Raw genomic sequence first — 23,000 nt, 5'->3', positions numbered from 1 at the left:
TTGACAACTGTGATACACGAAAGACAAAGACAAATCAACTCCGTTTAGGAAACCTTAAAATAACAAATTACTTTGTGGTCTTAATCGTTCCTCTTCATACTAGAGGGCATAACATACGTTTTTTTTTTTTTTTTTTTTTTTTTTTTTTTTTGTAGAGACATCTGTGAAGAAAAGCCCAACCTTCTTGCACAAGTTGTTGCACATTTATTTTGAAGATGGCATTCATCAAGGCGCTTCATTTGAATGAATGGGGGCGGGCGTACCTCGCGGTACAGTTAAATTCGGTAACATTACATCGAGAGTTAAATACATTCAAAATTAACATATTGTGATCACTAAACGCTGACTTAATACTGTGTATTTTGTATTTAAAACACTGTAGGTTAACAATAGAGTGATCAATTTACCACGAAGACTGCTACTTTTCTCTTCTAGGATAATATTGCAACAGAATAGTCCACATGATTCAAAAAAGTAAATGGTAAGTTCCAGTATGTGAAGAATTTTATAGAAAGGTATTGATGTTAAAAGCACCTGTTACAACCTGAGCTTCTTTGGGTAATGTTTGTAAGAAGTTTTCATGTACTGTTAGAAATGCAAGTACAGTACAGTACTCACTCTTGAGTATACCTAATTTCTTCTTCTTCTCCTTTCACTTTTCCCTTTATGCCCTCACAGGCGTCGGGTCCTTCAGAAACTTCCTGTTTGAAGTCCGGTCCAATACCAATCTTCTCAATTCTGCTGGAGTCTTTCCCCTCTTTCGTGCCAGGTCAAAGACGAAGGTGTCCCACTCCAGCCTCGGGCGTCCCCTTCCTCTTTTCCCCCCGGTCTTGCTTGGAATATTTATTTAGGCTTCCTTTCCTCTTCCATCCTCACCAGGTGCCCCAACCATCCAAGTTCCTTCCTTTCAATTAAACTGATCAGTGGTTCTTGGTTAAGACACTCTTCCCTTCTCCTAGTATTTCTAACCATATCCCTCCTTGTCCTTCCAACTGTTTTACGTAAATACAGTTCTTCATTTCTGTGGCAGTGAGTCTGCTCTCTAAATTACTCTGCAGTGTCCAGCTTTCAAATCCGTACGTCAGCACTGGAAGATATACTGAATTGTATATTCTCATTTTTGTTTTCCTGGTAACGTCTCTCTTTCCTATGATGGTATTATTAATATTATAATATAGATTGTTAGCTTTATGTATTCTGTGATTTATTTCAGAATCCACTTTCCCATCTGCTGTTGTGATGCTGCCTAAATAATCAAACTGTTGAACCTGTTCTAAAATCTCATTCTGCCACTCGATGTTAAGGTCTTTTTGTTCTTTCCCAGTAAGATGCATAACTTTACTTTTACTAACATTAACTTCCATCCACCTGTCTTGGAGTACGCACCCCCATTCCAACACTGCCCTCTGTAATTTATCTCTACCTGTTGCCAAAAGTGCGATATCATCTGTATATACTAGAGCCTGTATCCCCACTGGTCTCATCTTGAAATTTCCAACTTCGCATTTACTTGTTCGCCTCTTACATTGTTTAATAACTTGATCCATGAATATTATAAAGAGTAGAGGACAAAGCCCGTCACCTTGCTTGACACCTCTTTGCATTGTAAATTTCTTTGAGGTTTGACCATTTATCCTCACTATACCTATAATCATCCTGTATATACCTTAAATCACCCTGGTCAGTTTGGGAGTAATATGTGCCTTCTGTAAAGTCATCAATAGCTCATCTCTCGGTACTCTGTCAAATGCCGACTTGAAATCGATAAATGCTGCAAATAGTTCTCCTTCCCGATTTAGGATCTTTCCTGCTGCATTTCTCAAACAGAAGATCCAATCTTGTGTTTGCCGATGGGGTCTAAATCCAGACTGTTCTTCTTTCAGCTGTTCCTCCACTTGCTCTCTAAGTCTCTTCTCTATTATAGTTGAATATAACTTCTGGAGAACTGATACTAAGCATATCACTCTGTAATTATGACAGTCAGTTGAGCTTCCCTTCTTGTGAATGGGAACTATGATGTTCCGCTCCCAATCTCCTGGTATTTTCTCAGAGTCCCAAACCAACTTGAAGAGATCCCAGACCCATTTCTCTAGTTCTCTTCCTCCAAGTTTCACAAACTCCGGGTGGATATTATCCCAGCCTGCTGCTTTACCAGTTTTGATTGCCTTAATTTCAATACAAAATAATTAAAAATTGTATGTTATTATTCTTAACGATTATAATATGATCATAATTCTCTACTATACCGGTACTAACAAATTTCGAGACCAAACGGTTATTTACATATATGGACTTATCTTCATCGGTTTTACTTGGCCTATGAGAATGATTATGCACTGAATTCATTCAGTTAATGAAATTTACTCTGAGCTAAGAAATCAGGACTTTGAGGTCTTCTATCTCATTTCTGAGAATTTTCGTGTTTAAATAAAGAATGCTAAAATATGCTTTATAAATTATGGTTTCTGCTGATATTGCTTTGAATAATCATTTTTACACCAGATAAATAGAGTGGGGTGTGATTTAATTGAGGCAACGGCGTTACCGTGCCTTCCCAGTCCTTCCCTCTCCTAACGTCACCGATAACCTTTCTGTGAGTATGCGATATCAGGTAGCGAAGAAAGAATTTCAAGGAAGGTAATAGGAAGTACGTAGATTGAAATTTCAGAGTACCGTCTCCTTCATACAATGAACTTCAAATTGCAAAAAGACAAACTAATCTTCAGTAATCATATAACGAATTCCACGTACGAAAGAAAGCCACCAAATGGTTGAAATTTTCCAGTTCTTTTAGGAGTTCTGAGAAACGCCAGAAGTAATGATTCATTGGTAAGCCAAATGAGAGCGTGCTTTCCTAGAAACCGTGACTAACAGAAATTCTAGACAACCAGGTAACTAAAGCACTCCAACAGAATTTCTTCAGCTCCTTTATTTCTAATTCACAGGATTTCGAGGCTACGCTGAGAGAAATTAAAAAAAAAATATCCAGAAGAAATAATAAACGAAAGTTAAAATTTGACGAGGAGACGGTGGTAACGAAACTACGCAATAGATCGCATTATGAGTGTAATATGTCATTACTTTTGCCTTGTAAAGGGGTTGGAGTGTGACTCGACGGATTAACCATCATTTTGACCTCTTGGTTCACCATTCACATTTCAATATTACATCTGCCCCCCACAAATTTGCACCGTGTGCGTTCGTATGCAAATGAAAGAGTTCTAATTTCTTGTGCTCTTTCCGTGTAAGGTACTGTTTTGTGTTACCTACTAGTTTTGAATGTTCTTGTGACATAATCAAATAATATAATAATAGTCTGCGAATGTCTGGTCCGACGCATTGGCTGAATGGTCAGTGTTGGGGCCTTAGGTTCAGAGGGTCCCGGGATCGATTCCCGGCCGGGCCGTGGATTTCAATTGCTTCTGATTAATTCTTCTGGACCGGGTACTGGGTGTTTGTGTTTGTCCCAACACATTCCTCTTCATATTGAGACAACACACTACACTACCAACCACTACAGAAACACGCAATAGCGATTAAAACCCTCCATATACGGTTGGTGTCAGGAAGGGCATCCGGCCGTAAAACAGGGCAAATCCACATATGCGACACAGTTCGCACCCGTGACCCAACAGATGTGGGAAAAGCGGTAGAAAAAGAAGAAAAAGAGGAAGAATAGGTCTATGTCTTATGCCATAAGTTGTGTAAGTGAATCTCAGAAAAGAAAACGGACATTTTCTGACAAACTGAGGCAAAAGTATCCCTGTTCTAAAGATAGACCTCTTTCATTACGAAACTGAGACAATTACAAATAAATTGTTTTGTGGTAGTTGGAATGAAAGACACATCAGTAATGAAAAACATAAACAAAAACAGTTAGGTCCAATGCTGTATCACACAATATTAATTCGTTCCTTGCCCCTAAATATACTTCTATAGACAAGAAAGTTCAGGCAACAGAGGTAATATTAGGATTTAATGCAGTGTGTCATCAATGATAATCAATCCTATAATTCTATTGATTGCACATCTAAAGTAAATTAGTTGAATTTTAAATATTAAACTCAATAAATTTTACACTTTAAAAAACGCATAAGTATGACATTTTCTGAAGGAATGTTCCGCACAATATTAGCATGGCAATCCTACGTTATACGCACCTGGATTTAGTTTCATAGTGATGCCGAATGTACAGGTAAAGTATAATATTCCATCCCTGTTCAAATTGTGAGAGAGCCATTGCATATGAGGGAAGACGAGTGATCTGTTATAGCGTCCCGTTCCGCACATGGTCAGTTAGGTACAGTAGACTACGTTCATTTACTGACATTCGTCAGAAAAAGTTTTGCGTTACTTTACCAAACATGGGACAGAGTCCTACTTAAAGAATAGGTCTCTGTGGTTATACTTTAGGGAACCTGATGAGGTGGATGGCCTGCAGGTGAATGCTGTGGCTGTCAGAGTCCCTATGATAATGACGAGACTACTTCGAAAAATATAAGGGCCATTCAAAAATTAAGTTCTGTTTGTCAATTTAAAAAACGCAGAATATAGTGGAATACTCAACTTTTCGCACACTAAAGTTGGTACCTTGGACTAATGTAAGTTTCAAACATGTATCATTACGTGACAACATTTTTTATAACCCTACATCGCAGAATACTGCTGCTTGTGATGATAAACATGCGGTAACACGTCGTCGTCGCACCACAGAAAAATCTCAGATACTAAAAGGAGATGCGGACATTTTTCCCACCTATCGTTCATCAGGAGTTGTTGCGTTGCTGCCATTCTTAAAGTTGATAAGGAATGGTAAATAACTGCTATATTATAACAGAGAGGTAAAGAGACTATGAAGGAGGTGCAGGTTGGTAAGAAATAGAGTTAGAAATGGCTGTGGAAGTAAGAAATCGCAGGAACTTACTACGAAATTGAATCTAGCAAAGAAGTCAGCTAAGGATAATATGATGGCAAGCATAATTGGCAGTCATACAAATTTTAGTGAAAAATGGAAGGGTATGCATAGGTACTTTAAGGCAGAAGCAGGTTCCAAGAAGGACATTCCAGGAATCATTAATGAACAAGGGGAGTGTGTGTATGCGAAGATCATCAAAAGGCAGAGGTATTCAGTCAGCAGTATGTAAAGACTGCTTGCAGTAGCGGCGATTGGGAATTAAAAGTGGGGGTGGGGGGCAAAAACTGTACAGGCAACAAAAAGTACCCGCGTTAGCGGGCGGAGGAGGGGGAGGGGCACAGCGGCGTATATGTATGAAAAATGGAAAAAAAGCTACAAAATGGTAAGTTTTTTATGCTCTCTGAGTGAATTTCCGAAGAGAGGTAAATGTTTCACCAACTTAAGTGCAGTAATAATAGTTTTTGAGATTTTGATTCAATACTAGAGTAGTGTTACAAAAATGTTGCAAAGTTTGGGATGGGAAGTCTTGGGAGAAAGGAGACGAGCTGCTTGACTAAGTGGTATGTTCCGAGCTGTTAGTGGAGAGATGGCGTGGAATGACATTAGTAGACGAATAAGTTTGAGTGGTGTCTTTAAAAGTAGGAAACATCACAATATGAAGATAAATTTGGAATTCAAGAGGACAAATTGGGGTAAATATTCGTTTATAGGAAGGGAAGTTAGGGACTGGAATAACTTACCAAGGGAGATGTTCAATACATCTCCAATTTCTTTGCAGCCATTTAAGAAAAGGCTAGGAAAACAACAGATAAGGAATCTGCCACCTGGGTGACTGCCCTAAATACAGATCAGTAGTGAATGAAGATTGTGTATAATGTTTGAAATTCCTTTGTGGTACATGAATGTAGCATACTTGAACATATTTTACGTATTCTTCAGGGATTGTTGTTGTTAGTTTAGGCCCATTTTTGAGACCTTTTTGTCACAAATATTCCCCAGCGTTATTGTGAGGAGCTAATAAGGATGAAAAGGATGATGCTGAATGAAATTGGGTAAGCGGATGGAAGGAATCGGCTGTGGCCTATGAACAGGAGCTGTCCCAGCATTTACCTGCAAGAGAAAATAGGAAACCACAGAAACCATTTCTCAGGACAGCCGACTGTGAGATTCGAACCCATACGTCTCCCGAATGTGGAGCTTGGCTCCATAGCCGTAGCGCGTTAACATGCGCGGCCACTCCGCTAAGGCACTGATTTTCCTAAGACTAAGACTAAGAAACCTGAAGGCAAACCATCATGAAGATGCTGTACGTTACATTGCACAACCGATAAACTCTAACTGATCAAAAAAAATTAACGAAATTTTAACAAACTCAGGCATGCCACCCCCCTAAAAATCTCGGGAACTGAGGTGTTAAGTGATGAAAGAACATGGATTAAACATCATAGTACTCCCTGATGCTTTCCTAAGGAAATCTGACCAGAAACCCGTTACCTGTACATAATTCAATTGGAAATTAAATGTTCATTGGCCATGTGAATCCTCATGAAGTAGAAAAACATTTAATAGTGTAATAGATTAAAAAAATGACGATTCAACAAATGCACTTTTAAAGAAAACTAAAAGTAATCTGAGTCGTGTCATAGCTCCGCGCCTAAGAAATGTAAGTCGCTGGAGTTATTCCAAACTTTAAAGGAGGCTGTATCTCAGATCCGTCGAATTACCGACCCATTTCAGTTTTACCTGTTTTAACAAAACGATTGGAGTAATATATGAACAATAATCTGTATAATGGGTGAATTAGCTGCACCTATTCTTTATGCAGCTTGCTGGGAATTAAATATCTCGTATTTGTATCTTACGCAACATTTTACAGCAATTCTGTTAAACATCATTAAAATCGAGCCGCCCTCTGGTGCCACCACCTAGTAGTATTTTATGTTTGCTCTTTGATTACGAGCAGCCATATTTTGTTCAGCTCGGTTCGCGCCGGTCACCCGACATACTCAGATGAATTTGAATATCTCAAATTTGATCCATTTTGTATTCCATAATCCTGCACTCTAAAGTAAAGGGCGTAGTACTTCGTTTCGTAATCCACAGCCTTCTAAATAGGCCATGGGCCCAGAGTCGTGCGTGATGAAATTAAATTATAGAAAGGCGTGAAAGTGTGTTTACATAGTTCAGGAACATTCCGTAACGTGGTGTGAAAGAACAAGAAATGACGTCGTCGGCGATAACGCACACCGAAATGCTTTCAAAAGACAATTTTGATATGTGGAAAAACCATATGAAAGCATTACTCACAAACAATGATGCGTGGACCTACTTAAGTCTTGCAAAAGTAAAGTTCGAGGCAAATGCTGATAATGCGGCTGCGGTGTCGGCGTGGGAGTGAAGGGATAGTAAGGCCAAATCAGTAAAACTTCTGGGAATCTCTTCAATCGAGTTGAAACAGGTGAAGGATTGTGCGACGTCGAGGGAACGTTGTAAATTTGGAAAATGTGTACCAGTCTAAAGGCTCTGCAAGAAAAGGTAACCTGCTGAAACAAATAGTGCTATAACGCATGAACGAGGGTAACGACGTTCGTGATCATCTGCGAATATTCTTCGATGCTGTTGACCGACTCAGCGATATGGAGATGCCAATAAACAACGACCATCTGTTGATATTGTTACTCTACAGTTTACCGATGAGTTTTCATAGTTTCTGTATCGTGATCAAATCACGAGACGAACTCCTGTATCCCGAAACATTGCACATAAAAATAATTGAAGAAAATGTCACGCGATCGAGTAATCGACAGACTCATATGCAGAACGGCTATGTTATAACAGACAGGTAAAGAGACTAAGAAGGAGGTGAAGGATGGGAAGAAATAGAGTTAGAAATGGCTGTGGAAGTAAGAAATCGAAGGAACTTGCTACGAAATTGAATCTAGTAAATGCTGAGAACGCGGCCGCAGTATCGGCGTGGGAATGAGGGGATGGTAAGGCCACGTGAGTAATACTTATGGGAATCTGTTTGGATAGTGGGTGTACCGCACACCTGGCAAGGGCATTGACAGTTTTAAGTGCTTTGGTGTAGAAACAGAACAATAAAAGCAGTTGGAACTGTGGCAAATCAGGTAAAACGAATAAGCATGACGATGGCACATCCATTTGTTTCAAGACCAAAAGAGGGGGGTCAAAAAGCAGCGATTTCTCAATCGGAAGTGAAAAATGGTCAAAACCAAAACAAGACAGAAAACACGTCGTTGCGTCAATTTCGAGTGTGTGTGTCACGAAGCAAACGTCTCACTGGCCCATTCGACAGGCAAGAAACGGTGGTGTTTGGATAGTGGGTGTACCGCACACCTGGCAAGGACATTGACAGTTTTAAGTACTTTGAATCGGACATTTGTGAAACGCTGAACTTGGCGAACTCCAGCTCCACGAAAATCGGTGCCAAAGGTATTGTATTGTTGGTGACACGAGTTAAAGAACGCGATAAGACAGATGACTTGAGTCAACGAAATTACGAACCAATCTTCTCGGTCGGAAGGATTGTTGGCAAGGGTTATCGTGTGACATTCGATGAACACAAGGCTGAAGTTATCGACAAAAAGGACAACAGTGTAGTTTTTCACGCGATTCGGGTCGGCGGACTATACTTTTTGAGTGATTCGCGCGTGAAAGGCTGCTCAGACATGCTGTGAACACAAGAAATCTTTGATGGACTGGCACAGGACGATGGGACATCTGCACGTCAAAAATCTTCGAGAAACAGCGAGAACCCACACGGTGCCCGGACTTCAAATTATTGACATTAGCTGAGTCTTCGAATGTGAGGCTTGTTTTCAGGGGAAAATGGCATGTCAGCCGTTTCCAATATCGTATCCTGGTGAAATGATGCACATGAATGTGTGTGGAGCCATGAAGGTCGAATCAAATGGTCGTGCCAGATACTTCGTTACGTTCATCGACGATTCTACACGTTGGAGTGAAGTTCGTTTTCTACGCAAGAAGAACGCAGTACTTGATGAATTCCGGGCCTTCAAAACCACGATTGAGACGCAGTTCGACAACAAGGTACAGTTCCTGCAATGTGATAACGGAACGGATTACGTCAACAGGCAGTTTAACGACCTACTGAAGAGCTCCGACATTAAACTTCGACTGCCGGTCCCGAACAAACCTGATCAAAACGGGGTAGCCAGGTGGAAAAACCACACCTTAATTGAAATGGCTCTGTGTCTACTGATCCAGTCTGGCCTCCCACCTTCGCTCCGGGAAGATGCATTGTCAAGTACGAAATATATCAGCAATCGCTGCCCAACTTCCGCGATAAATGGAAATATCCCCTTTGAAGCGTAGATGGGAGAAAAGCCAGTTAGTGGGGAACTTTCAGGAATTTGGTTCGTTGGTCTACTGTTTAAATCGAACCAAGAACAAGGGAAAATTTGAGCCACGTACAGGTAGACCTCGTTATACGCGACAGTTACGTTCCGCGGAATCGCCGCGCATACCGAATTCGCGTAAATCGAGTGTCATTTCATATGTAAAATATAGGGTTAGGTTTCCCTTTACTCACATATTAAATTTAAATATACACTTAAAAACTGAAACACACAATAATAAACTTAACTCTGCATACAAGCTCTTGACATTACCTTGAATAGCAGCTCCAGAGAGAAGCATGTGTTGTTGGTTGTGATGCTCAATCCAATCCATTATTTCCATCGTTTCCGAGCGAGAATTGGTCACTCTAGTCACACTTAAGTTAGTAGAAGACTGAACATTGTCAAGAATAGTTCTCACAGTGGATTCACTAAGTCCCAAGGCACGCTGAATGTCAACAATACGCTCACCTTTCTCATAGCGATCCAAAACCTCTGTGTTTCTGACGAATACAGCTTTGGTACACACTTCTTTCCTTCGACAGGCACACTTTCTTTCCTTCTACTCGGCGTCTTCAATACGAAACCTGTCAAGTGCAACTTGATAGCTCTACTGACCGGAAATGACGATTCACGTCTCGACAAACACGACAGAAGATGAGCGTAGAGATGGGCTTGCCCCGTTTAACCTTGGCGCGCGACGTAGTGTACGTTACAGAGTTCGACACGCATGTCTGTACCCACCCACCTTAAGGTATTACAGCTTCCATGTACTGTTAACAGATGACAGCACTAGGCTCAAAAACCAAAATCGCGTATATGCGAAATCGCGGATAACGAATCCGCGTATAACGGGGTTTACCTGTACGTGAGAAGGCGTATTCCTGCACTTTGCTGCGGATTCCAAGGCCTTCAGTATTTGTATCCCTGAGGAACGTTGAGTGGAAATTTCACTCGACGTCCAGCTCCTGAAAGAGCTTCCAAAAGTGGATGGTCGTCATTTCGAGGATTTATACCCAGAAAAGATGACCGACATCGTTTGACGATCTGAGCCTTGGCGAGAGAACATAGGAACATATGTCGATAATTTATCCTCGTGGTGAACAGGGATGATCAATAAACGTTCAAGTTCAGAAAGAAGATATACAACCGAATTTGACATTTTCAGAAGACGAACCCAACTTCTGGGCTTCGATGTGGATCCAGTTCCAGTAGAAGTTACAACTCCGAAGAAACGCAGGCCAGGTAGGCCTAAGAAGGTTCTCACGGGAAACTCATTGAGACCAAGGAAGCACTAGGTTCCCAATAGGAACTCGGATTTCATCCAGATGTCGCGTACATAGCGGAAGTTCCCATTAAGACCACACTCTCTGGTCCCGATGAAGAAAAGCGGATGCAAGCAATGACCGACGAGTTTTCCTCGATACTGAAAACTGATACATGGAACTTGGTGGAACGTCCGAAGAATTGTTCAACTGTCGAGATAGTATTGAGAAACAAATATGGCGCTGATGGTTCTATAACTAAACGGAAGCTAGGGTTGTCGCGAAGGGATTTTCTCAACATCCTTGGATGGATTACGGCGAGACTTATGCTCGCGTCGTCGACTCAGTTCTACTCGCCTTGTTATGGCTCACGCAGCACAGCGTGGGATGCATGTACGACAGTTCGACGTCTCCACCGACTTTCTTAATGATATTTTAGACGAAGAGATTTGGATGGAAGTTCAGGAGTACATTTAAAGAGTTTTGAAGTTCGTCATTGAAAGAATTATGGCACTGAAGATGAAATCGACAAGACCAAGATGTTATCCGACCTACAGAAGGGAAACAGAGTATGCCACATGAAGATAGGGCTATACGGATTTAAACAGGCTGGACGCGATTGGTACCAACGTTTTGAACAAGAGTTACGGAAGTTGCGCTTTCTCTACAGAATCTGAGTGTTTAGCTCTCAGCGATGCCTAAACGGAGGTAATAACCCTGCAACGACTAGTAAATGTCTACTGCCTGCCGTCAATCTGCACATTGGCAATCAAGGAGCACAGAAAATGGTCGAGAATCCCACGTTGCACTCACGCATAAAGCATATTCACGTGCGTCTTCATTTTATGAGGGAAGCTCTGTCTGCAGAGGAAAACAACCTGAAGTACCTTGAGACGGATGATATGCCAGCGGATGTACTTCCAAAATGATTACCCAGATCAAGCACTGGAGGTATTTGAACAACCTCGATCTCAAGAAGTGAACTATTCGGGCGATCATCATTTTCAGAGGGGACGTAATATTTGGTTTAAATCCAGCCGCCCTCTAGTGCTGCCACCTAGTAGACTTTGGTGTTGTCTCTTTGGTTACGAGCAGCCACCTTTTGTTCAGTTCAGTTCGCACCGGTCACTAGATTTGTTCAGACGGATTCATTGTATTAAAAGGGCGTCGTACTTCATGTAATCCACAGCCTTATTAATTCTTTGTACACGTAGCCTGATACAAGCTTCCCCGCACAATGCAAACATCTTAGGAGATGCAGTAAAAACATTGTGCCCTTCTCTGTAAAGTGGAGTCTTCTTCTCTAAACATTATTATGAAATGTTTCGTACTGTGCAAACTACGTCCACATCTACAGCTATCGCACGTGAATTAGGTATCTGACTGGCCCAAGACGCCATTTTCTTTTGAGAGAAAAGGGCGTTGGCGGCATAATAGAAGACGCGATATGTTCCGACATCTCACACATTACAGATATGTCAATTCACCACAATTTTGTGCAGTCTTGTCACGCCAGAATAATTGATAATCAAGGTTTCTTTTTTATTTTTCTTCTTTTAAATACATCAAATGTGAAAGCTTGCGCCACTTTTTTTGCAATTTGCTAAACGTCGCACCGACACAGATGGGTCTTATGGCGACGATGAGATAAGAAAGGCCTAGGAGTGGGAAGGAAGAGGCCGTAGCCTTAATAAATGCACAGCCCTAGTATTTGCCTGGTGTGAAAATGGGAAACCACAGAAAACCATCTTCAGGGCTGCCGAAAGTGGGGTTCGAACCCACTATCTACCGGATGCAAGCTCATAACTGCGCACCCCTAACCACACGGCCAACTCTCCCGGAACGCAGTTTATTTGCGAGTTAGGCGAGCGGTTAGGGGCGCGCAGCTATGAGCTCGCATCCGGGAGATAGTGGGTTCGAATACCACTGTCGGCAGCCCTGAAGATGGTTTTCCGTGGTTTCCCATTTTCACACCAGGCTGTACATTAATTAAGGCCACTGCCACTTCCTTCCCATTCCTAGGCCTTTCCTGTCCCATCGTGTCATAAGACCTATCTATGTCGGTGCGACATTAAGCAAAATAGCAAAAAAAAACATTTTGTTCTCGGGTAGGCATCCTTTTATTTTTTGGAAGTCTCAGATACTATTTTATCGGAGTTATAATATATATCACCACATAAACACCGACTGTGGATAAACGCATTGTGTATGTCATTTTCAGCACTCATTTAAGGAAGTAATCGGTAGGTCGCATTGCTGTGAGCTTGCATTCGGGAGATGATGATTTCGAATCTCACCGTTGGCAGCCTGAAGATGGTTTTCCGTGGTTTTCCATTCTAATATCAAGCAAATGGTGGGGCCACGGCCGCTTCCTTCCCCATCGTACCCCTTTCCAATCATTGCGTCGCCGAAAACCTTCAATGTGTTAGTGCGACTTTAAACCACTAGCAGAAAGAGTTAGGTACACATACTCTTCTAATTGGGAACTTTTACAGTTATCTAGGGTTAAGAGGGGCATGATACGACTAACTGTGCTCGATGCGGTAAAACACACCTGTCTACACACTCGAGTCATAGTTACCGTACGGACAACCCCTAGGTATTGAGGTGATGAGTACCTGAATACAGGAGGTCTTTCGAGATCTCTGGTGACGAGTTTGAAGGCCGCTGGTGGCGCTGTTATCAACTTTAGCACGTCAAAACGGGGAGTGATGAGATGATTCACGTTAGTACTGAGAACGTGTGTGTAGAGTTTCGTGACATTAGCTGCAACGATGCCGAAACGGATTGACCCTTACTGGGAGGGCTACATGACAGTCCGTTTCGATGCTAAATATAGCTATTCTGCAATCCAACGAATGTGCAAGCAACATGATTTCTTTATATTAAAGGACGGGATCAGTACTGTATTGAATAAAAAAGGCAAAGGCCGACTGGGCAAATCCACAACCAGCCACCAGCCGTACACCAGAAGTGGAGAGGAAAGTGGTGGTAACCCTGCCCCCCAAAGGACTATCGCACATACGTTGGGGATCAATAGATAACACCATACTTAACATGGACCTGCAATTAGAAAAGCGGCATAAGCGCTGAGTTCACAAGTTGTTGCCTCGTCGCATTTTCGAACGTCGCACTAACGCCAGAAAGCTGTATGAAGGATATCTGCAGGGGACAGATAAAAATGCAGTGACATTAGACGAAGAATACTCAGAAGTGTATTGACGCAATCAATCAATCAATCAATCAATCAATCAATCAATCAATCAATACTGATCTGCATTTAGGGCAGTCGCCCAGGTGGCAGATTCCCTATCTCTTGTTTTCCTAGCCTTTTCCTAAATGATTTCAAAGAAATTGGAAATTTATTGAACATCTCCCTTGGTAAGTTATTACAATCCCTAACTCCCCTACCTATAAATGAATATTTGCCCCAGTTTTTCCTCTTGCATTCCAACTTTATCTTCATATTGTGATATTCCCTACTTTTATAAACGCCACTCATGTGTACCTAAGGGAACTGTAAAAAGAACCGCTTGATTTACTAGCACCCTAGAAGCAAAAAATCAAACATTGTATAAAGAATGCCAGGAAAGTTTTCCAAGGGGTTTCATGATCATTGCTGGATACTGATAGAATGGCAAGTTAACCATTCACCGTATCGCTAATAATGTGAAGGTGAACTCTACATACTATCAACAAGAAGTTTTAACACCCATTTACAACATAGATATCCCAGCACTGTTTGGGACGTCGAAAAGTCAGTTATGGGTACATCAAGATAAAGCAGCCACACCATTCGTTCGACTCGTGTGTTCTTGGAGAGAATGGAGATGGACATTGGAATCCGTGCAATTCCTTTTACTGACTTTACGTTGAAGACACCTGATGTGTCACCCATGGACCTCTGTGCATTTGAACTCCTGAAAAGGGCCTTGGGATATAGACGTCCACGCACTATCAGTGGCCTCTGGAAAGCCTTTCAATAAGTTAATTTCCCTTCAAACACCATCCCTAGAGATCCCGAACTACCTTCTGTATTACCCTTCACCGGGAAATCGAATCTTAAACTTTGGTTTAAAGGGCCTCACGGGCCAAGCGTTTACAACCAAGAATATTTACATCTTAAATCTTATTAGCTTTTCCCTTTTAGACACTCTCTACACTTACTTGAAGGAGAGGTAATAACAAAGATGAAGATCTGAAAGATCTAGGAACAAAGGAGCAGAAGCTACACGGCCGAAAAATGACAATAACAAAAGGTTAAATAGAAAAGATCAAAAACATGCTGGGAAGCAGAACTCACTCAAGGAGTCCCGTGACACGACTTACCATAAAACCTAATGGGGAAGAAGACCTGGTGACACAGAGAATAAGCCATACTACGTTGGTGACAAAGACAAGGAAGAAAAGTTAGAGACCAAAACGTGAGATAGAAAAATGAACAAGTTAGAGAAACTTATTCGCCAAAAGCAAAGTGATCAAGGGAAACGAGGGTCTACACTCGTACGTACTTTCGAAATTATATTATACCCACTAGGTGGATTAAACTCCGTCCGTAGACAGCCCAGACAACAATACATTACAAGCTAACCGAATACAGTATTAGGAAGCCCTACATTAAAACTGAGGTAAACGCGGCACGCCTTAACTGTTACATGCTAGAGTGGTACGCTCTTATCTTCCCGTCGCCACATGCAATTAAGTTCACAAGTTTGATCAAAAGATAGCCGTCTACCTTACATATTAGCCCAGCTCATCCGTAGACTCCTGGGAGGAGAACCTCACTTATCGCCGCACAATTCAAGATCCAGACAGATACATGAGGTCCAAGATTGCCAGTATTTATGAGGGCGAGCTGGGCGGATTGGTAGGTTTGATCTGAATAGACAGTAGTGGCAACTTAGAAACAGATGACTTAGATTCACGGATCCCAACCCATAAATAGGTACACAATTCTACTAATGCTCCTACATTCCTAGCCCCTAGGTTGCACTTAAATTCTTAAGTAGTGACATCTATTAACAAAATAGAAAATTACGTACGTTTCATAAAGTTCTGTCTCTTTCCTACAGACTACACTGCTTTCAGGCATTAAATGTGTTTTCTACCACTAGGGAGATACCATACTGATATTGCAATTATTATTATTATTATTATTATTATTATTATTATTATTATTATTATTATTATTATTATTATTATTATTATTATTACTGCTCGGGAATTCTTCCTCTCAAGTATCTCACAACTCTACACCTCTTTACTTGATTTGCAGCTCTTGAGTCCTTGAAACCTTTTAATCACTTGTAATAAGATTGATAGCCTTTTTAAGACAATTCTCTACGTTTTTAGTCTCTCTTAATCATTAAATACTTAGCTCGAATGCCGAAGGCTCTTTCTTGATTCTTCTCTTGATCCTTGGATTCTTCACTGATGATGTGCTCGGGGCTCGAACAAGGAACTATCTCGGGCCAGCGCGCGTGCTAACGACGATACCACTCATGGACGACTCTCTCACTTACAGTCTTACAGCCTTACTACTATAACGGCAAGACTCCCCAAATAAAGTTTAGAGCACTGTACATAGATAAACTCAACTAGAGAGACACTTACTACACCCGTGGACTAAAGCTATAATCCCTTTAGAAATTCTTCATTGAACTGTCAACGTACCGTACTGTCTCTAGTGCTCTACGCAACGGGCCTACTGGCCGGCGCACAGAGCAGTTCTTCACCTCAAAACCTGGCCAAAATTATTTAGGGATTTCATTTAGCATAGTAAGCAATAACGAGTGATTTAGTGTAATTAGTTAGTACATTGTTCATATATAACACAAGAAATCAGACCATCAAATACATATTTAGTACTTGTACACACTTGTAATATTGATAAATATTAATATATAATACATGACGAGTTTAGAGATACGAAACAATCAATACAAATTTATCTGGAATCCTCTCCGAATTATTTTCGTATCATTTCATATAACACATTATTACAAATTATTCATAATGATAAATAATAAACTACAGGAGTTTTCATAATTGACGAAAATAGGCACACATACAGTATCTTCTTCGAATCGGTCTAATGCCATTGTGTATAAAATATGACTGTAGAAATGTACCTAATCAAACTCATCACTATCGGTTTCTTATGTCTCTTCATTGCTTTCCTCTGTTAGAAGTACGATAGGTGTTTCTGGAAGTAAGAGCTCTAAGTCTTCTTTTGTCGCCTTTGTCTATTACTGCTCAGCAATGGATCTGATGCTAACAAAAGTCTATTCAGTATACCTTTGTTACACTGAACTCGGGAGAACTTCGTGGAAAATTGTAGCCTATATAGGCGAAAATGTCTATTTCTTGCTTCGGCTGCCTCTTCTGAAAGTTGGCCAATGGGCTATTGCATGTTTTATTACTGTGGCAGCGTGTCTCAGAATTGTATGTACTGTGAGTGTCATTGGGTGCCACCCATTCAATTTTACATACAGTTTTGCGGTTTCTTCTGAGTAATTCGCGAATTTCTTTACATCAATTCTGTATCCACTCGACAAAGTCTCCAAAATAACCTTCAATTTCCTTATGAGATTTATATCTATTCCCGTGATTCTGGAAGCGGTATCAGGATCGGCAAAGAATCTCCTTGAGATGTTTCCATCATTACTATTGCCACATCCTACTTTAGGAACATCAACCAAGATTCCCATTTCTTCTTTCAAACCTGCTTGAATACGTTTCTTTGTGTCTGTTATAATTGCTTTGTCTGCATTCGTTCTTGCTTGCCACTTCTGAATAGTGATTTTGTAAGACAAATGCACGAGTGACTAAAAATCGTATTCCCGCGTGAAGAATTGAAAGTTTGAAAGTTTCGGTGTTTTCAGTGCGTCGTTCCCTCGTTATTAAAACCTTTGGAGGTGTCTCCACATATATAGCACCTCACAGTGGAAGATGTACTTGTCACATCATTGCATACTTTTGCGTCTACCGTGGTGGGAACCAGTGTATGTTTTATGTGAAGTATAACACCACCTGCTGAAGGTAATTTGGTCTTCCTCATATTTCTTACTTGGTTTTCTATATAATTTATTTCTTCATTTGTAATATCACTTGTTCGTGAACAAAACGAATACGTATTGGCCTGCAATATCTCGTTGATGACGCCACTGGGTTTTGCCATATAGTATTTCTCTGGTGTCCTGTGTTAAATACCAGTCGCAAGGCCACAAATGAACCTGGAAAGATATTTGCGTCACTATCCGCACAATTCTAAAACACTTGTTTGAATTGTTGCTGTTGTGATCCATCGCAACTCCATCTGGACAAGAGTTCGAGATTGTTTCCCTTCCTCATTTAAATTTATACTTTCCATAACATCCTTCAGGTATTCGCATAAACGTAAAGACGTGTGATTCAGGAGTTCCTGAGGATTGATTTCGGCACAGGTTTCGGTCACTGTCATGGACTCTTCTCGCGGGTAACAAGCTTTCTTTGCTTCCTTCACAAGTGAATAACATGGAAACATATCTTTACTAGAAGCGTGAATAGTCTCATTTTGTTTTTCGTCATGTCAGCTTCCACAAAAATTGCTAATGCTGCTGCTGGAGTTTTTGGATGGCATTTCTGGAAGTAGACGTAAGGATTTTTCTGTACCTTGTAGCTCTTTCATAATTTTGTAAGCATCAATATTTCCTGCAGCACGCTGACTCATCTGCGCTGCATATGTCAACTGACCTTGAGGTTTGTTTTGCGGCGTTTGCTGCGCTCACTGGACGCTTCAAATTCCTTCGATAGTCGACCTGGTTTTTGTGACTTCCATGTAGGTAGTTTAATGCTCGATTTGAGCCATTGTTAATTTTTCTTCAGAAACCGTTCTTCCTCTTTACTGGCAGCTGTCCACGTTTGCTTAAAGTGAAACTTGAAGAATTTTAAAACCTGTCTAAGGGAACCCTTCGCACTTTCTGGACAGTTAGTCATTTCTATAAAAGTGCATTCCAAAACTGAAAATCTTTCATCTGTCTTCCGATTTGGACACTGCTTCAGAATGTCGTAAAGTGATTTTCTGGACATCTCTAGAACCGACCCTGGAAATAATAAAGCGGAATATGTATGATAATCTATATATATGTTGGATAAATTAAACATATACGTTTATTTTACTGGCCTATGAACCTCAGCTTTCTTCACCCCACTTTACATCGAAATCACATTAAATAGAAAGGGCGTGCATATGCGGGACATTTTTCTTCTTGAATCTTTCCAGCAAACGCTAAAGTTTGTAATACCACAAGGATTATAGATCAACTCGGCTGAACTCACACTCAAAAGTACTGCAATAATTTGAATTTATCAAACTTTGAGTCAGTTTGTACGCCTTGTTTCCTTATGTGCCCGTAATCGATAGGAGTCATTAAAATGCATATTATTTACATGTTAAAATGAAGTAGGCTACATAGGCTACCTTCTATATCCTCAGCCATAGCCCTCGTTATAAAACACTTCTAATCACAATCTCAGAACAAGAAAGTAGTTTATACTGTTCGTCACATTAGCAAGAGCGGACACGAGCATATCAGACGATGACTTACTTCCGACTGCTTGTGTGGCAAGATCTTAGGTGTGGGATTACTACAAGTACTGATATATGACGTAATATTTATTGACCTTCAAGGGGATATAATTTGTCACGGTATCTGACCAAGTTCATGTTTTCGACTTTTGGCCAGCTTTTTGCGTGGTATACTCCTCTGCGCGGCGTCACAAATGTCGACTGACGAATGGCCATACTTAAATAACCATGACGAATCTCTCGCGGCACGGCTGCTGTTCAGTTTTAGAGTTCTTCCCAATGTTCCACAGTGTTCCCCTCTATTACTGAAGGGTGACACAATTCACTCACATGGCTAGTTTGGTTCTGTCTAAGCAGACCTTAGTTGCAAGTCTCAGTACACATGTACCTAGCTTTCCACCCCAGAGTTTTCTGGAAGCATTTGATATCTTCACATGTCACCCTATTTGCTACTTGGTTCTAGAATTGTGTTTTACGTCACACCGGCACAGATATGCCTTATGGCGACGATGGGATAGGAAAGGCCTAGGACTGGGAAGGAAGCAGCCGTGGCCTTAAGTAAGGTACAGCCCCGGCATTTGCCTGGTGTGAAAATGGGAAACCACGGAAAACCATCTTCAGGGCTGCCGACAGTGGAGCTCGAAACCACTATCTCCCGATTACTGGATACTGGCCGCACTTAAGCAACTGCAGCTATCGAACTCGGTAGAACTGTGTCTACTTGACAACTATTTGGTTTATTCCTGTGACCTCTTTCCTCGTTGAGGCCCCTAAGTCTTCCAATGGACAAGAAGTCTGCTTATGTATTTAATTAGTATACACATTGCACTAACTTGGTTCACTACTAGAACCTATCTCCACTGAATCAGTGTTTCTTCCAGAAAACACCATCTAAAAATATGTGGGCAGGTGGAAAGAAAAATATAACCTGCTCGGCCACACAAAGAAAATACATTTTAAAATCTAACAACTACAACTGTAGGTTATTTATTAGCAACATATCTGGCCCACACTTCGGTTTGCCTAAATGACACAAGATAAAAAATATATTTTTATACACGGTTGCACCATAAAAAATAATATAGAAAATGAAGAATAAGGTATGTATAACAATAAAGAAACACCAGTAATGTAAATATACCTGTAATGTAGTTACCTGCCACTAATTGCATTTATTGTGTTATAACTACTGAGCCAGCGCAAATCTGTTGCTCTGGAATTATCAGTATCGGATCTGCAAGCATTTTCTGAATGTCATGGACAGCTGTTTATCGTTTTGGAGATTGGTGGAAGAGCGTATAGATGTCTTTGACTACATACAAATATCTTTTCACATCGGGAAACAAAGGGCGGATCCAAGGAGTAGTTTTGGCGGCGGGGGGCTTTGAGAGTAAGCTCAAGCAGGTGTGAAAATTTGGCAGGAGTCCGGGATTCGGGGCCATCGCAAAAATTAATTAACCTTGCACTTTGAAGGCACTCTGAAAGTGTTTCTAGACACCTGAAAGTAAACCAGTTAATTACTGAAGTCAACCAATATGCTTTATTTGCAAACAACAGGGGTATTAGCCGTGGTGGAAAATTTCAAGTAAAATAATAATGAAAATAATAAAGTATGGCCTCAGCTGCAAGGTGTAGGCATATTGAGATGACACCATCTAGGCTACGTGGGTATCAATTTCCCCGTTCCGTTTTACTCTGCCAGGTCGCATTAGTGAACCGAAACTATACTTGATGGCCTATGGCCGATTTTTTAACTAACTTTGTCAGGGTAAACACCAAGTGTAAACACCAGATGTAGCTCCAGAAATCTTTAATATGTCGAAGTCGTAAGAATTGCAGTGCCGAGTATTTTGTTTTCTTACAGCCTTCAAAAATGGACTACCTGTTACATTCATTAAGATAAACAAAATAGACTCCAAAATCCAGAAGCCTAATATGTACAGAACTTAATTTAGGTACTTCATAAGTACAAATATCGGTAACTAATCTAGAACACAAAGCTGGATAACTAATTTTTACCAAACGAAAACTAAACTAGAGACATAGAAATACTAATAAATGAACAATCGTCCTAATAAAATAACGAATAAATAAATAAATCACTTGTACAATATAACACGTCACTTTCTCCGCTTAATATGCTCTATGTACAGCATAATGGAAAGCAATGGCAAACTACCTCACTCCTCACTTTGCCTAGAATCAGGAACTTCATAAGGTGCAGCCAGTGGACGAGAGGGTGAAGATCGACTCAAGCTTTGGGATGATGACTTCACACACAGCCCGTCACTTTCTCCGCTTAATATGCTCTATGTACAGCATAATGGAAAGCAATGGCAAACTACCTCACTCCTCACTTTGCCTAGAATCAGGAACTTCATAAGGTGCAGCCAGTGGACGAGAGGGTGAAGATCGACTCAAGCTTTGGGATGATGACTTCACACACAGACAATATACGATATGCATAAAATAAGAGTGAACAAACAAACCGCTAAGTTAGCTCAGATATTATCTTGCCACTTCCTCAACAGCCTCTGAAACTTTCTATCGTTTTCATTAATAGAGTCTAAAATTGGACAGGGATGCGGGAAAGTAGACTATAAGGAAACCACCGTCAACCATGGCTTCTTTGTGACAGGTTAGATACGTTTGTGACACAGAACTCTTTTCTCTCGAATCCGAAGCCATATTAATATACAGTTTGTTATTACAAGGTGTAGAATTGTAATATTATATTGGTGGATAAAGTACTGAATAATTCTCCTTCAGGATATTAATGTTGCATCTCAACTCAAAGTTATCCATCTCGTCACAAAATAAGCCCAGTTGTCGATAAGGATATCCAGTAATAAATGTCGAAATATATTCCTGTTTACAAGAGCATCCTATGTTTTCTGCTTTTGGCAAACCGTTCAGTCACTTGATGTCGGTCTAAAATAATGTCATTGTGGATGAATTCAACAAGTCTACTTTCCACCATGGTTGTCCTCAACGGGTAACGTGCATAGTATTTGCAATAGAGTGTACATCGAGGGATATTGTCTGTCGTCCGATTCCTTGGCTGAATGGTCACCGTTGAGGCCTTCCGTTCAGAGGGCCCGCGTTCGATTCCCGGCCGGGTTTTGGATTTTAATCGCCTTTGAATAATTATTCTGGCCTGGGGACTGCGTATTTGTGTTTGTCCCAACACTTTCCTCTTCATATTCATACAATACACTACACTACCAACCACCACAAAAATACGCAATAATGATTACATCTCTCCATATCCTCTTCCGACCCAATGTCCACATATGTGGACAAATATGTTTTATTCTCTAACGAACAATGAAGTTCAAATTTCCCTCCAATATTACTTTGAGTGTGTTCACAAAGGATCTCTCTTTAAACTTCACTGTTTTTCAACATTCTATAACCTCCTTGGTAGCACTCATCAAGTTGGCGGAAAGTGAAGACATGGATACATCACAGGACAGCCGACTTACAGGAAAATACTTGTTAATACTTCATTTACGGGCTTGCCTGTTAAACTCTTTCGGTTAGTTTCTGGTAATCAAAGACCTGAACTGACGAATAATGCAGAAATGTATTATTGTTTTTATTTGGTGTCGACTGTATGTGCTTGCAAATTATTTTGTCCACACACGTGGACATTAGGTCTCTATAACAATAGCTGGGTAAGACTATTTTGTCCACGCATGTGGACATTTGGTCTTACCAATAATAAGTTGCTCAAGGTAATGTAGAGACCATGTTGCCATGGTACCTAATTTAACTAAATCTACATTAATCTAGAACACATAGGGGAAACTCTCATAAATATTCATACTTATTTAGTTACACAATCAACTATGTTTCTAGGTTTGCCGGTC

This window comes from Anabrus simplex, chromosome 2, assembly GCF_040414725.1.
Source record: "Anabrus simplex isolate iqAnaSimp1 chromosome 2, ASM4041472v1, whole genome shotgun sequence".
NCBI classification, from domain to species: Eukaryota; Metazoa; Arthropoda; class Insecta; order Orthoptera; family Tettigoniidae; genus Anabrus; species Anabrus simplex.
Note: the sequence above shows the minus strand (reverse complement) of the source record.